Source organism: Mustela nigripes, chromosome 9 (assembly GCF_022355385.1).
Source record: "Mustela nigripes isolate SB6536 chromosome 9, MUSNIG.SB6536, whole genome shotgun sequence".
Lineage (NCBI taxonomy): Eukaryota > Metazoa > Chordata > Mammalia > Carnivora > Mustelidae > Mustela > Mustela nigripes.
The window spans coordinates 85,705,399-85,718,173 of NC_081565.1; the positions used below are offsets into that span (position 1 = coordinate 85,705,399).

Genomic DNA, 12,775 nt, shown 5'->3' on the forward strand with positions numbered 1-12,775 from the left:
GAAGGCAGCTGCTTAACCAACTGAGCCACCCAGGCGTCCCAGAATCAGTCTTTCTTAAGAATAAATCACTTAGGGGCACCTGGGTGGCTCAGTGGGTTAAAGCCTCTGCCTTCGGCTCGGGTCATGATCCCAGGATCCTAGAATCGAGCCCCGCATTGGGCCCTCTGCTCAGCGGGGAGCCTGCTTCCCTTCCTCTCTCTCTGCCTGCCTCTCTGCCTACTTGTGATCTCTGTCTGTCAAATAAATAAATAAAATCTTTTTTTAAAAAAAAATCACATAAAGCTCTGATCTGACAGCAGCCTCTAAGACATCACTTAATAGCTTCTTCAAAATCTACAAAAATCCTACCCAGTGGCTGTTAAACAAGCTTATATGAAGGATTTACTTAAAAAACACACACACACGGGACGCCTGGGTGGCTCAGTTGGTTAAGCAGCTGCCTTCGGCTCAGATCATGATCCCAGCGTCCTGGGATCGAGTCCCACATCGGGCTCCTTGCTCCGCAGGGAGCCTGCTTCTCCCTCTGACTCTGCCTCCACTCTGTCTGCCTGTGCTCGCTCTCGCTCGCTCTCTCTCTGACAAATAAATAAATAAAATCTTAAACACACACACACACACACAATCATTTCTACAGCAATTTGTGATTTCTATCACAAATCACTGAACATTCGCACCACACCCTATAATGCACGTTGGCTGAATTATTGCATTAATCCCATAAAGGGCACATGGAACCATTTTTATGGAAAAGTGGGCCGATTGCTTCCATCATGCTATCTTCGCTGATGCTTATAAATGTTCAGTTGCCTCGTTCTTGCTCATTGCATCCTACCACATCTACTAAAAATGTCAGAAGGAAATCAGTGAAGGTTTAACATCTCTTATAAAATATTACTAATCTCTTTCCTGCTCAGTCTGTGTCTATCTACAGTTAGTCCATGGTCAGATGTGGTACAGGGGCTAATGGTCAGCAGCAGAACTCACCCACTGAAAAATGGTGCATAATTAAAGAAAAATGAAATTCTGTCTATTGCAAAGACAGGTGAGTGGATTACCAAATGTTGGAAATAATTTCCAAAATCAATAGATGAGGTGAAAAGGCTTTTGGCAGAATGTTCATTAATAAGAAAATCCTCAATATCTTTAGATTTCTCATAAATCATCCACAGAAAAATTTATCCTTCTAACATGATATTTAAAACAAAGCCTGGGGTAGCAAAGCCCTTGAATTTGAAATCCATTGACAAAGGCTCCAGAACTAACTTTACCATGTGATCTTGAACAGGTGATATCATGTGCCATTTTAATCTCTCTGGGCCTCTGTTTCCTTATCTATAAAATTCCTGGGTTAGAAAAGATATTTCTAAGACCTCTTGCAGCTCTAAAACTCTATGAATCTCTACCTCTCTAACTAGAATAGGTCTGCATGCACTTGGCAGTCGATTCCTAAGAAGCACGTGATCCTAGCAAATGTCTGCAAAGGTCCAGCAGGGTCTACAAAGGGAGGCACCATCATGGCAGCAACCATATAGGATCTGTAGGCAGTTGGTGGATTTTTCTTTCTTTTTTTTTTTAAATTTATTTATTTGACACAGAGAAAGAGATCACAAATAGGCAGAGAGGCAGGCAGAGAGAGAAGGGGAAGCAGGCTCCCCGCTGAGCAGAGAGCCCGATGTGGGGCTCCATCCCAGGACCCTGAGATCATGACCTGAGCTGAAGGCAGCGGCTTAACCCACTGAGCCACTCAGGCGCCCGGATTTTTATTTTTTTAATTAGAGATTTACTGATGAAAAGAATGTGTCAGGCATTGTATTTTTGTATCTTCTCCATGCCACTTGCCTTTAGCCTCTTTGGGGTGATTTGTACTGTTTCTGATGGAACACCTCTGAAGAATGGAGTCCCTCGGACCCTGAGAACAAGAAGAGAGGAGCAACCCTTCCCGCCTATATTCTAGGCAGCCTCATCCTATGAGAGCTCCACTGTTCTTCACTAATCCTTTTGTAAAGGATTTCCAGGTCAGAGGAATTGGGGCAGTGTGCCAGATTTTTTCCTCTTGTGAACATTTACAATGTATACTAGCCTATTAAAGAGTCTGAGAAGTCCTGCAGGAGAAAATTCCTGTAGAGCTTTGTTCGATTCAGAGTTTCCCAAACTCATTTACCTGCAGCCCTCTTTTCCGTAACACCTCACAGTGTTATGTGAGCACACCGGCAAGGCTGGAGTACAGATCAGGGACCCAGGGAGAAAGAGCTCAGTCAGGAGGCATTCTCACCGGGATGTCCATGTGTAGTGGGCCGAGTGATGGCTTCCAAAGGATGTGTCCCCCCCAAACCCCAGACTGTGACCTTATTTGGAAAAAGGGTCTTTGAAGATGAATTAAGTTTAGGATCTTGAGATCAAATCATCCTGGATTAATGGGGGTTCTAAATCCACTGAAGATTCCTTATAAGAGACAGAAAAGGACATGCAGAGACACAGGGGAGAAGGCCATATGAAAACAGGCAGCGCAAAGCCATGCCGTAATAGCCAAGGAAGCCTGGAGCCTCCGGGAGCTGGAAGAGGCAGGCAGGAATGCTCCCTAGAGCCTTGGCTCTGTTGTCACATCAAGTCAGACCTCTGGCCTCCGCGATGATATGCATAAAAGTTTCTGGGACACCTGGGTGGTTCAATCGGTTTGGCGTCCTCCTTTGGCTCAGGTCATGATCTCAGGGTCCTGGGATCGAGTCCTGCGCTGGGCTCCCTGCTCAGTGGGAAGTCTGCTTCTCCCTCTTCTCCCTCTCCCTCTGCTCCTCCCCCCATTCATGCTCTCTCTCTTTTTCTCGAATAAATAAATAAATAAAATCTTTAAAAAAAAAAAAAAGAGTGTAAGTTTCTGTTGTTTTAACCCACCTGGTTTGTGGTGATTTGTTACAGTCTTAGGAACATAATATATCGCCCGTACCTTCCTTTGTCACAACTTCCTAACTGATGTCCCTGATCTTCATTTTCTTTATCTAAGTAAGGAAAAAATACCTACTCTGTACTCTAGGGTCTGCTTGAGTCTTGAAGAAGAAATGGACATAACGATGTCATTTAACAAAATAGTTCAGGGATGCGAACCCAGCTGCTAGGGTTAGGACCTCAAGGAGAGATAGCACGTGAAACCAGAGAACACTGATGGTCGCTCCTTCTAATGTTCATTCATTAGATATGGATCCAGCCCTACTGTAGGCACTAGGGATGCAGAAGTGGAACAAAATTTAGCAAATCTCTTCCCTTGTAGAACTCACATAGTCATTGATGGAGTTAGACAATGAACGCATAGGTTAACCGCAGTTACTATATCGGAGGGGGATGGGAGGTGTCTTGGGTTTGGATACAGCCTATATATAGCCCTTAATTCCAGGCCACCACTGATTTCATGCACCTCAGAGTTTCTACCACAAAGACAGCAAGTGATAATGTGCTTGGTGGTAGCAGTGTGATGGTGGAATTAGCACCTCCTATACTCACTTTCCACCTGGAGAACAGTCGAAAAATGAATAAGTTAATGGCATTGGAGGCATTTGTCTTTGATAACAAAATAATCAGATATCAGAAGACAGGGTGACCCAGTAACTCTACTGCTAGGAATAAACCAATTGATATGAAAACATGGGTTTGTGCAGAACTGAAAACAGGTCTTCAAACAAAATTCACACACAGGGCACCTGGGTGGCTCAGTCGATTGATCAGGTCATGATCCTGGATTGGGCTCTTTGCTCAGCGGGAAGTCTGCTTCTCCCTCTGCCTCTGCCTGCCTTCCCCTTGCTGGTGTTCTCTCTCTCTCTGTCAAATGAAAAAAATAAAATCTTTAAAAAAATCTCACACACAAATGCTCATAGAAGTATTACTCATGATAGCTAAAAGGGGAAAGAGAGCCAAGCATCCATTGACAGATGAACTGATAAAAAAACGTAGCTAGCCATATGGTGAAATATTATTCAGCCATAAAAAGGAATGGAAGTATTAATACATGCTATGATTTGGATGAACTTTGAAAACACTACATTAAATCAAAAAAGCCAAACACAAAAGGCCATGTATTATATTAATTTATATGAAATGTCCAGGGTGATGGTTGCACAGCATTACAAATATACTAAATCCCATTAAATGATATACATTAAAATGGTTCATTTTATGTCATGTGAATTTCAACCAAAAAACAAACAAACCATTGTGGCCCTTTTAGGTTGCTATCTGCAAGGGGCAGAAGGGGCCAGAATATCCCAGGGCTCACGTCACAAGTGTAGAATCCAGTGTTGCTCAAGTTCAAAGCTGGAGTCCTACCAACAGGGACATAGGAGATGTGCCCTTCTGTAAAGGTTACTTACTGTAGGTTGGGGAGGCTCATAGCCAGCAGTGCTGGGGCCGGGGCAGGGGTGGACCATGAAGTCGTCCAGACACAAAACAAAGATGGAAAGTCTGGCCAGGAGTTGAGGCGCATCATGGAGGGGGTGGGGTCACACACACACACACCCCCACCAGTGAAGCCCCAGGTCTCGAAGTAGCTTCCCTTGTATGGAGCAGGGAGAGCTCACGAGACGGTGACTCCACCTTTCTTGTCCTGGCACCACGGCTCCTTTCTGAGATCTTCCCTCCCGTGTCCGTGAAGAGCTTCGCATGCCCATTGCAACACAGCATGGCGGGGATAGGGTGGGATTTGGCTTCAAATTACCACAGACTTAATGACAAACAATGTAAATGTATTACTTACAGTTCTGTAGGAGAGAAGTCTAATGTGGGTCTCACTGGGCTGCAACCAAGGCTTTGGCAGGGCCGTGCTCACCCTGAAGGCTCTAGGGGAGGGTCCATTCCTGGCCTCTTCAGCTCTAGAGGTGGCTTGCACCCTTCAGTTTATGGTCTTCTTTGTCTTCCAAGCCAGCAATCACACCACTCCAGCACCTGTCTGTCATCCTATCTCCTTCTCTGATTCCCTGTCTCCCTCTCCCATCTTGAAAGACCCTCATGATTCCATTGGGCCCACTTGGGGAATCCATGGTAATCTCCCCATCTAGAGGTCCTTAACTGAATCACACCTGCAAAATTCCTTCTGCCATGTAACATAGCATTTTGCCAGTTTCTGGGAACCAGGACAGGGACATTTGCAGGGGCCATTTTTCTACCTACCACCAACTGGTTGGCAAGGAGGGACCCCTGCGTGGCTCAGTCCGTCAAACGCCTGCCTTCAGCTCACATCACGATCCCAGCGTCCTGGAATTAAGCCCCGCATTAGGCTCCCTGCTCAGTGGGAAGCCTGCTTCTCCCTTTCCCTCTGCCTGCTGCTCCCCCTACTTGTGCACACTCTCTCTCTTTCTCTCTGACAAATAAATACATAAAATCTTTATTAAAAAAAAAAAAAAGAGTGGTGGGGAAGGAGACATCTGCTGTACAGAATCACCAATAACCATCAGCAGAGAACCCCACAACCCGACGGGCACAAGAGAAGAACTAAGTAAACAAGCTGAAACTTGACAACTGCTCCCTAAATGAGCAGAACTACCTTATTAAACAGAAAAAGAAGAGCCCAACAGTATGTGATGATAAGAATAAGAATTTAAAGGTCACGTGGGTGGCTCAGTCATTAAGCGTCTGCCTTCGGCTCAGGTCATGATCCCAGGGTTCTGGGATCAAGCCCTGCTTTGGGCTCCCCACTCAGTGTGAAGCCTGCTTCTCCCTCTCCCGCTCACTCTGCTTGTGTTCCCCCTCTTGCTGTGTCTCTCTCTGTCAAATAAATAAATAAAATCTTTTTAAAAAGATAAGAATTCTTTTAAAAAGAATAGGAGTTAACGTGTTTGAAGCATTTACTAGGTACCATAATCACACACACACACACACACACACACACACACACACACACCCCATATGTAGTATATAAATTAAGCCACATTTTATAAATGAGGAAAGGGAGGTTATTATTCAGAGATCAAGTGAAATTACCTGAAATCTCACGTGGCATTTGAATCTAGTTCTGTCTCACGTGGGAGCTGAGCTAACCATCCTGAGGCACACCCCATACCAAGCTTAAGCTGCTAGTGGTTCCTTGTTAATGTCACAGGGCAGTGTGGATATTTGGGGGGCAGCTTTCCCTGGGGTGATTCTAGAGCCTGAGCTTCCTCCACATGGGTCTCTGCTGTCTACTAGGCCTCAGGGTCTCTGGCCTCCAGAGGCAGACAGGAAAATAGGGGTTGGGGACAGCATGTCTATTTTTCAAGCACCTCCTCCCAGAAGGGACACGTCTCCTCTCTTCCTGTCCCATTGGGAGAAGTCGGTCAGATGGGCCCACCTCGAGGATGGAGGCTGAGACACCTCACCTCTGGCCGGACAACCACTTTCCAGAAATATCTCTGCACTTCGAATAGGAAGCATGAAAGCGGTGCACAGCTGACTGTCTCCGACGGGACAGTGCGGACACCTGAATGAGTGAGGACACACGAACACAGGTATGAGTACATGAGGACGGCCGGCTTCTCACGCTCCCACTAACAAGACTAAGGAAGCTCTATACAAGTGCCCTCCAGGACAGGGGAGGAATGACCAAATCACTTAAATGAATAAAGCCGGATCCAGGTTTGCTAAGGTCTCTGGAGTTAGTAAAACGACACCCCAACATTCCATCTTCTCTGAGGACACCGTGTAGAGAAACATCTAGTCGTCCACATGTAGATGTGACGTGTTTCCCTGGACACTTTGAGGCCCAAGTGGAAGACCAGATTGCAACCATGTCAATGCTAGTCACGATCTGTGTGCTCAGGACAATGGTCAGCAAACAGAACTATGACCTTTAAGTGTCCTTCAAAGAAGCAGGTTCCTTTGGTCCCCTCTCCTCTTCCCCCAGGCTGGAGGCTGGGGAGCCATCCTAGATCACGAAGCAGCCCCCTGGGCCGGGTTTGGTGGAGGAACAAGCGAGGCAAGCCTGGGTCCCGGCTGAGCACGGAGTTGCCCAACTGGTCCTGAATTGTCGCCTCCAGATTGGCTCTGCGTGAAGAGAGAATTTTCTATCATCTGGAAGCCGCGGTTGTCTTCAATTTTCTGTCACATGCAGACAGTCCCAATCCTGACTAACGCACCCAGGACTCCGTCCATCTCTATCGAAGAGCATCATGATGCAAAACACACCACTAATGACCTCACCAGCCTCCAACACAGCTATTTCTGTGGATCCAAGGATCTGCCTGGAAACCACGCTTTTGGGCGAGACTCGACAAAACAGGAGGAAATGAAGGGTTTCCTCACAGGCCTTGCCCGCAGGTTGCCTTGCTGTCAGGCCTGTTTTATGCTGAGTGACTCGGGTGGGTTGGGTTAAAAGTGCAGTCATAGAAATCCTTCCAAACAGCTGTCATCTTCCTGGAAATTGTAGCTTCCTGTTCCCCTTGAAAGCCTTTAAGGACAGGAGCTCAAAAGTGATCCACTTCCTCCTGACACGTTTAGAGTGAGATGTGCGTTCCCTGACCCCTCCCTGGTTGGGCGTGCTAACCGGGGTCGCCTGCCGTGCTGGGCCAGAGGCTGACTGAGGCAGGCCTCTGCCGACACCCGGAGGTGGTATTTCTGTGCAATGCTCTGCTTCTCAGCGTGGAACTCAGACTCTCAGTTGTGAATCCCAAAGCTTCAGGGTGCACAGTGGGGCACTGCTTCCAGTCCCTGGCTCCAAGGAAGGTCCCGTTGAGACTGTTGCTGGCTTTTCCTCCGTGGAGCTGTGGTTTGCAATATTTCTTTGACCATGAATGCTGAAAGCAAGAGATGAATCCTGTGAACCACCTCCTCCCAGAGGAGGAGCTCACATATTCACGCAAATACAACTTTGCCCATAATCCCCTAAGGCTCTAGGATCCCTGACTCAAAGTCTTACCTTCAAACTCCAGGGCAGATTTAGAAATCTCTGAAGTCATCTAGTTTCCTCTTTGAGGGAGAGTCCTCACTACGGCTCCAAATCAGAGTCGTCTAAATTGATTCTAGAGGCTTTACTTGCTTAAGGCTTTACTGTTACTTATGACCAACAGTGAGAAAAATGCAGCACACTCCCTCCCCACTTCCTGCTCCAAGGTCCTTTATCCAAAATTTAAGTTCTAACTAACTCTCCTCTTCTGACTTATACAAATAACCGACACCGAGGCACATTGGACTATGTGTAGTTTCCCAAACGTGTTGAGGAGTCTTCTTCCAAACTCTGCCTTTTCTCTATTTCCTACCCCTAGATACCTCTTTGTCCATCACCATCTGTCAGAACGCCATGACTTCTCTGTAAAGCTTTTCTAGAACCCTTCCATTGGGCCATCAGCCTGGGCTTGGATATCTCTTACGGAACCTATCAGTTTCCACAGTGGATTATCTGGGCCTCTGTACAGCAGAATATTTGAATTCTTGAGGTCTGGAATCAGAACAACTGGGTTTCAATTCTGGCTCTGGCTCTTTCTTCCTGTGTGACCTGATACATTTCTCAACCTTTCTGTTCCCTCATTAACAAAATGGGACACCGTAGTGGTTCCCACTTCACAGGTTTAAATGAACAAACCCAAGCAAAATTCTTAGGGCAGTGTCTGGTGCATTGAAAGCGTTTGATAAGGAGTATTTTTATTTTAGCTGATTGTATACTTTGGTCCCCATCCCTTATCATTAAACTGTTAAGTAGTTGAAGGGAGAGCCTGGATTTTAGTCATCACTTTATACCTCAGAGAACCCTAGCAAGAAAATCTTTGGACATAGTAAATAGTCGATCGATGATATTTGAATGAAAATGAATCAGCCATAAAGATGTTATCTAAGGACTTCAAACAGCATTGTTGTCATCTCTATTTCATGAGTAGATGAGAGGTGGGCGTGGCAAGATGGATGCTAATTCGAGACGAGACATCATTCTGGGTCTTGAAAAAACATCCTGACTGCAACTCTCGGTCCTAACCCCAGAATTTTTATTCCATCATGAAGGATATGCCAACAGTTCTCATCTTCTCCAGGTATGACTTTTTTCCAACTCCTGCTTAATTATACAGATATTTATTTGGCAACTATTAGGTGCCCTGGCATGTGGGCTGGAGATCAAAGCTGTCCTTCTTGGGTTCCTGAGAACCAGCTGCTCCAGCACAGGAACTCTAGCCCAGGACCCACGTCACATACACATTTTCATATTCTGCGAGCTCACAGCCTAATAGCGAGGTCAGATGGCAAGTGGCCTGCAAGATTTAGCTGTCTTGTGACAGGAGATGTGTTCTTATGTCAAATGACAGAACCGCACATCATACATCCTTAAAAACTATTCTAATAATATGTATAGAAAATTTACTACATCACTTCCGACCACCCTGCCCACTGAGCTGACCCAAATAGGCCCCTTGCTATGTAGAAATAGCAGACACAATGTAACAAATTTATTTTCCATACAGCCAAGTTTCATAAGAAAAATATGAATCCTCTGGAGCCAAGAATGTTATGAAATTAAGTCAAAAGAATAAATATGAGCTGATACCAGGAGGAGGCCACAGGAGCAAGGGAAATATTAAAAAAGAAAACCTCTCCTTTAGGTTTAGGCCTAAAGGAGAAAAAGAAACTGAATGCCCTTCACAAACATACTGTCTGCTTGGGGTTCTGAAAGGAGTATGAAAAGTCATTATGAAAATTAAAACTCTAAGTCTACACCACACATAGGTTTAGGGCCTTAACTTATAAAATTTCCATGATGTGGAGCCTTCAGCTGGTACTTTAACATAATCTAGGGTCACTCGATGCCCCCTGAAATTCAGCTAAAGCCAAGGCAAGATATATCTGTAGAGATACTTTCAAAGGCGATCTCCTCTTGGTTCTTGCAAAGGCACTTTGAACCCCATGTGGAATCATCCCTGCTCACCAAACCTGGCCAGGTGCCAGTCGACCCTACTCAAGCATGACACCACTTCTCAAGAAGGCACACAAGCCCGAGCATCGTCTTTGATACCCTACACCAATCCATCACTAAGGCTCGTCGATTTTAGCTTGTAAATATCCATCAGACCTGTGCTCTTCTCTCCATTTCCAACACCCCATCCTAGTCCAGCCCATCGCCATCTCTCCCCAGTCGCCGAACTGGTCTACCCTGCATCCATCTATTAGGTGGAACCATAGGAAATGGTCATCTTCTAGGACAAAAAGAATCTGGATCTGACACTTTCATAGGATTCAATCTGATATTTCTTCCCACCTGATTTCCACACTACAGAATGAGTTACCTTTCTGTAAAGCCCCCTTTGGAAACCTTCTATGGCTTTACTACTGCTTTTAAGATAAAGATAAAGCTCTTAAGCATGGACTACAGTGCTGTTTAATCTTATCTTCCTCTCCAGCCGCATATCCCCACTCTTCCTTATTCCCTCTGACCTGACCCACTGGATTTCTTCTAGCTCTGCATCTTCTCCATGTTTCCTGTCCCCACAGGACTTTCACACATGCTGTTTTCACAACCTAGAATATTCTTCAAACCCCTCTTCAATCATACAACTCCTTATCCTTCAGGTCTTGAGAGCCTTATCTAACCTTTCTGCCTTTATGGAAGGCCCCAGAACAAGGTCTCTTGATGCGAAGGTCATCTCCTTCATAGCACTTCTCCTAGCGACAGCTCTATATTTATCTGTGTGACTATCTGACATAGATCTGCTTCGGCCATCAGAGCTGCGAGGGTGGGTAAATAAAACATTTTAAAACTATGGAATGGAGGAGTGAGAAGACTAGAGACAAGGTGACCAAGGTGGAAACAGATGTAAGTGTCCTTCAGGAGAAAGGGAAGACCTAATATGGAGGCCTATTCTTCATGCCTTACTTTGGCTAGTCTCCAGAACAGTCCACCTTTTGCTTTAGGCATTTTATAAACAAGGAACATAGAGATAATAAATGACTTTCCCCAGGTCACATTATAGTAGATCTAAGATGCCTATCTAGGTTATCCCCATCCAGTCTTCTTTTTATTTAAAAAAAAAAAAATGAGCTAAGCAGAGAAGACAGCAAGGAGCACTGGACTGAGAGCCCGGAACTCTAACGCCTACAGGAGTCAGGCAGGTCAAGACAGACATCCACCAGAGCTGAGAGAGTGTTCGGAACTGCATCCCGCTGGAAAGTGCACGCCCATTTCACTCCAGCTCTGACTGTTGTTGGTGGATGGGAATGAGGGTCCAGTATTTTTAGGCTGCCCTAATTTTTAAGAGAAATTTAAGCCTGGACGTTTGTACGAAATCACTCTGATTTTCAGACAGACCATGGCTGTAGGTGGAGCGTGGGCTGCTGATGCCAGTTTGCAGTCCTCAGTCTAGCTGGATGGGGGAGCAGGAAGAAAGACGCAGTGTTGTCAGCTGACTTAGCTTGCAACTTGCACGGAATACATTTGGGTAGGACCTCGTAAATAATCTTAGCCAGAGCTATCCAACTTGGACTTTGATGGTTCCATGAAACTGAGACGCAGGGATCAGTTAATCTGTAACTGGCTTTATTGTTTCGAGATCAGTGTGTTCTATTAAAGCAAAGAAACAAACCCTGTGGGAGAATAAATATCTTCCTTCTCCCCCAGGAAGGCAGCGGGGCAAGGAACCCAAATGGCCACTGGGGGTGAATGTATAGATCACTGACTAGATTGTTCCCTGTCTAAACAAAATACAGTCCAAAGATACAGATACACTGTGGATGACCCTCGGTTTCATTCAGATTCCCACGGAGACACCGCAGTCACTTTCAGCATCCCAGACATCCTGGGAAAGTTTATCTTGATCTCATTCTGAGTTCCCTTTCCCCTAGAGTTTTTCACTGAAGAAACAGAAGGACATCACACACTGCTGCTAGAAGAAAGAAGGTGCCATCAAATCAGTATCTGCTTTAGCTTCCTTTCTTCTAGCTTTGGAGGGGCAGGACACATAGAAAAGCTTTCCAGATTGCTCCAGTTTGACCTCCCACACCTGACCCCTAACTGAGTACACACCCCAGCAATCACTGGGATCTTTTTTTCCTATGCTGTTTATTTACTCAGTTAAATCACTAGCAACTCAGCCGCCTTCACGAGCGTTATTTTCTGGAGCATGTTGCTGACTTGAGATCCTAGAGTGTCTCTCACACTCACCAGTAATTTTTAAAAGGCATCGGAAGCCAGTAAGAGAGCTCTGCAACAACCTTCCCACACTGCCGGGTCAGGGCAAGAAGAGCCACTTCATTGCTGCCCAGGATAGTCCGCGTGTTTACATCTCTCTTGCAGTAATGAGGATAGGCCAACTACTGGGACAAATAACCCAAAGTTTTAATGCATTAACAGGATGAAAATTTGTTTCTGACTTCCTTGACAGGTCAGTTCAGGTTGGCGGGATGCAGGGCTGAACAGTTCCACTCCACGTAGTCAATCGGGGTCTCAGGTCCTTCCGTGATGTGGTCCCACCATCCTCTTAGCCCACGGGATGGCAATGCTTTTCTGCAAAGGGTCAGAGAGCAAATATTTTAGGCTTGGTTGGCCATATGGCCTCTGTCTCAACTATTCAACTCTACGGTAAAGCCCAGATCCTCGGTGGGCAATACGTCAATGAATGGGCCGAGCCATGTTGCTGTAGACCTCCATGTACAAAGCAGGCAACGGGTTGTCGTTTGCTGGTGTCACTCTAGGACTTTGTCCCTGTCTCACTCTGCATTCAGACAGTGAACAGGGAAAGAGAAAACTCCAGGAAAGAGGCACATATAAAATTAATGTCTATCCCCACAGAACTGTCATAAGGATTACATTACATAGTGGTTGCAAAATACTTCGCATAAAGGTCAC

General features: G+C 45.7%; 1 long non-coding RNA gene across 3 annotated transcripts in view; it reads right to left on the reverse strand.

Annotated features, from left to right (window-relative positions):
• Window positions 1-12,241: 12,241 nt before the first annotated feature.
• Window positions 12,242-12,775, reverse strand: part of LOC132024857 (uncharacterized) — a 39,396-nt gene continuing 38,862 nt past the window's right edge. For all 3 annotated transcript variants that reach the window (XR_009406337.1, XR_009406338.1, XR_009406336.1), the window contains exon 4: window positions 12,242-12,433. This is a non-coding gene — a long non-coding RNA (uncharacterized LOC132024857). The remainder of the gene's footprint in view (window positions 12,434-12,775) is intronic.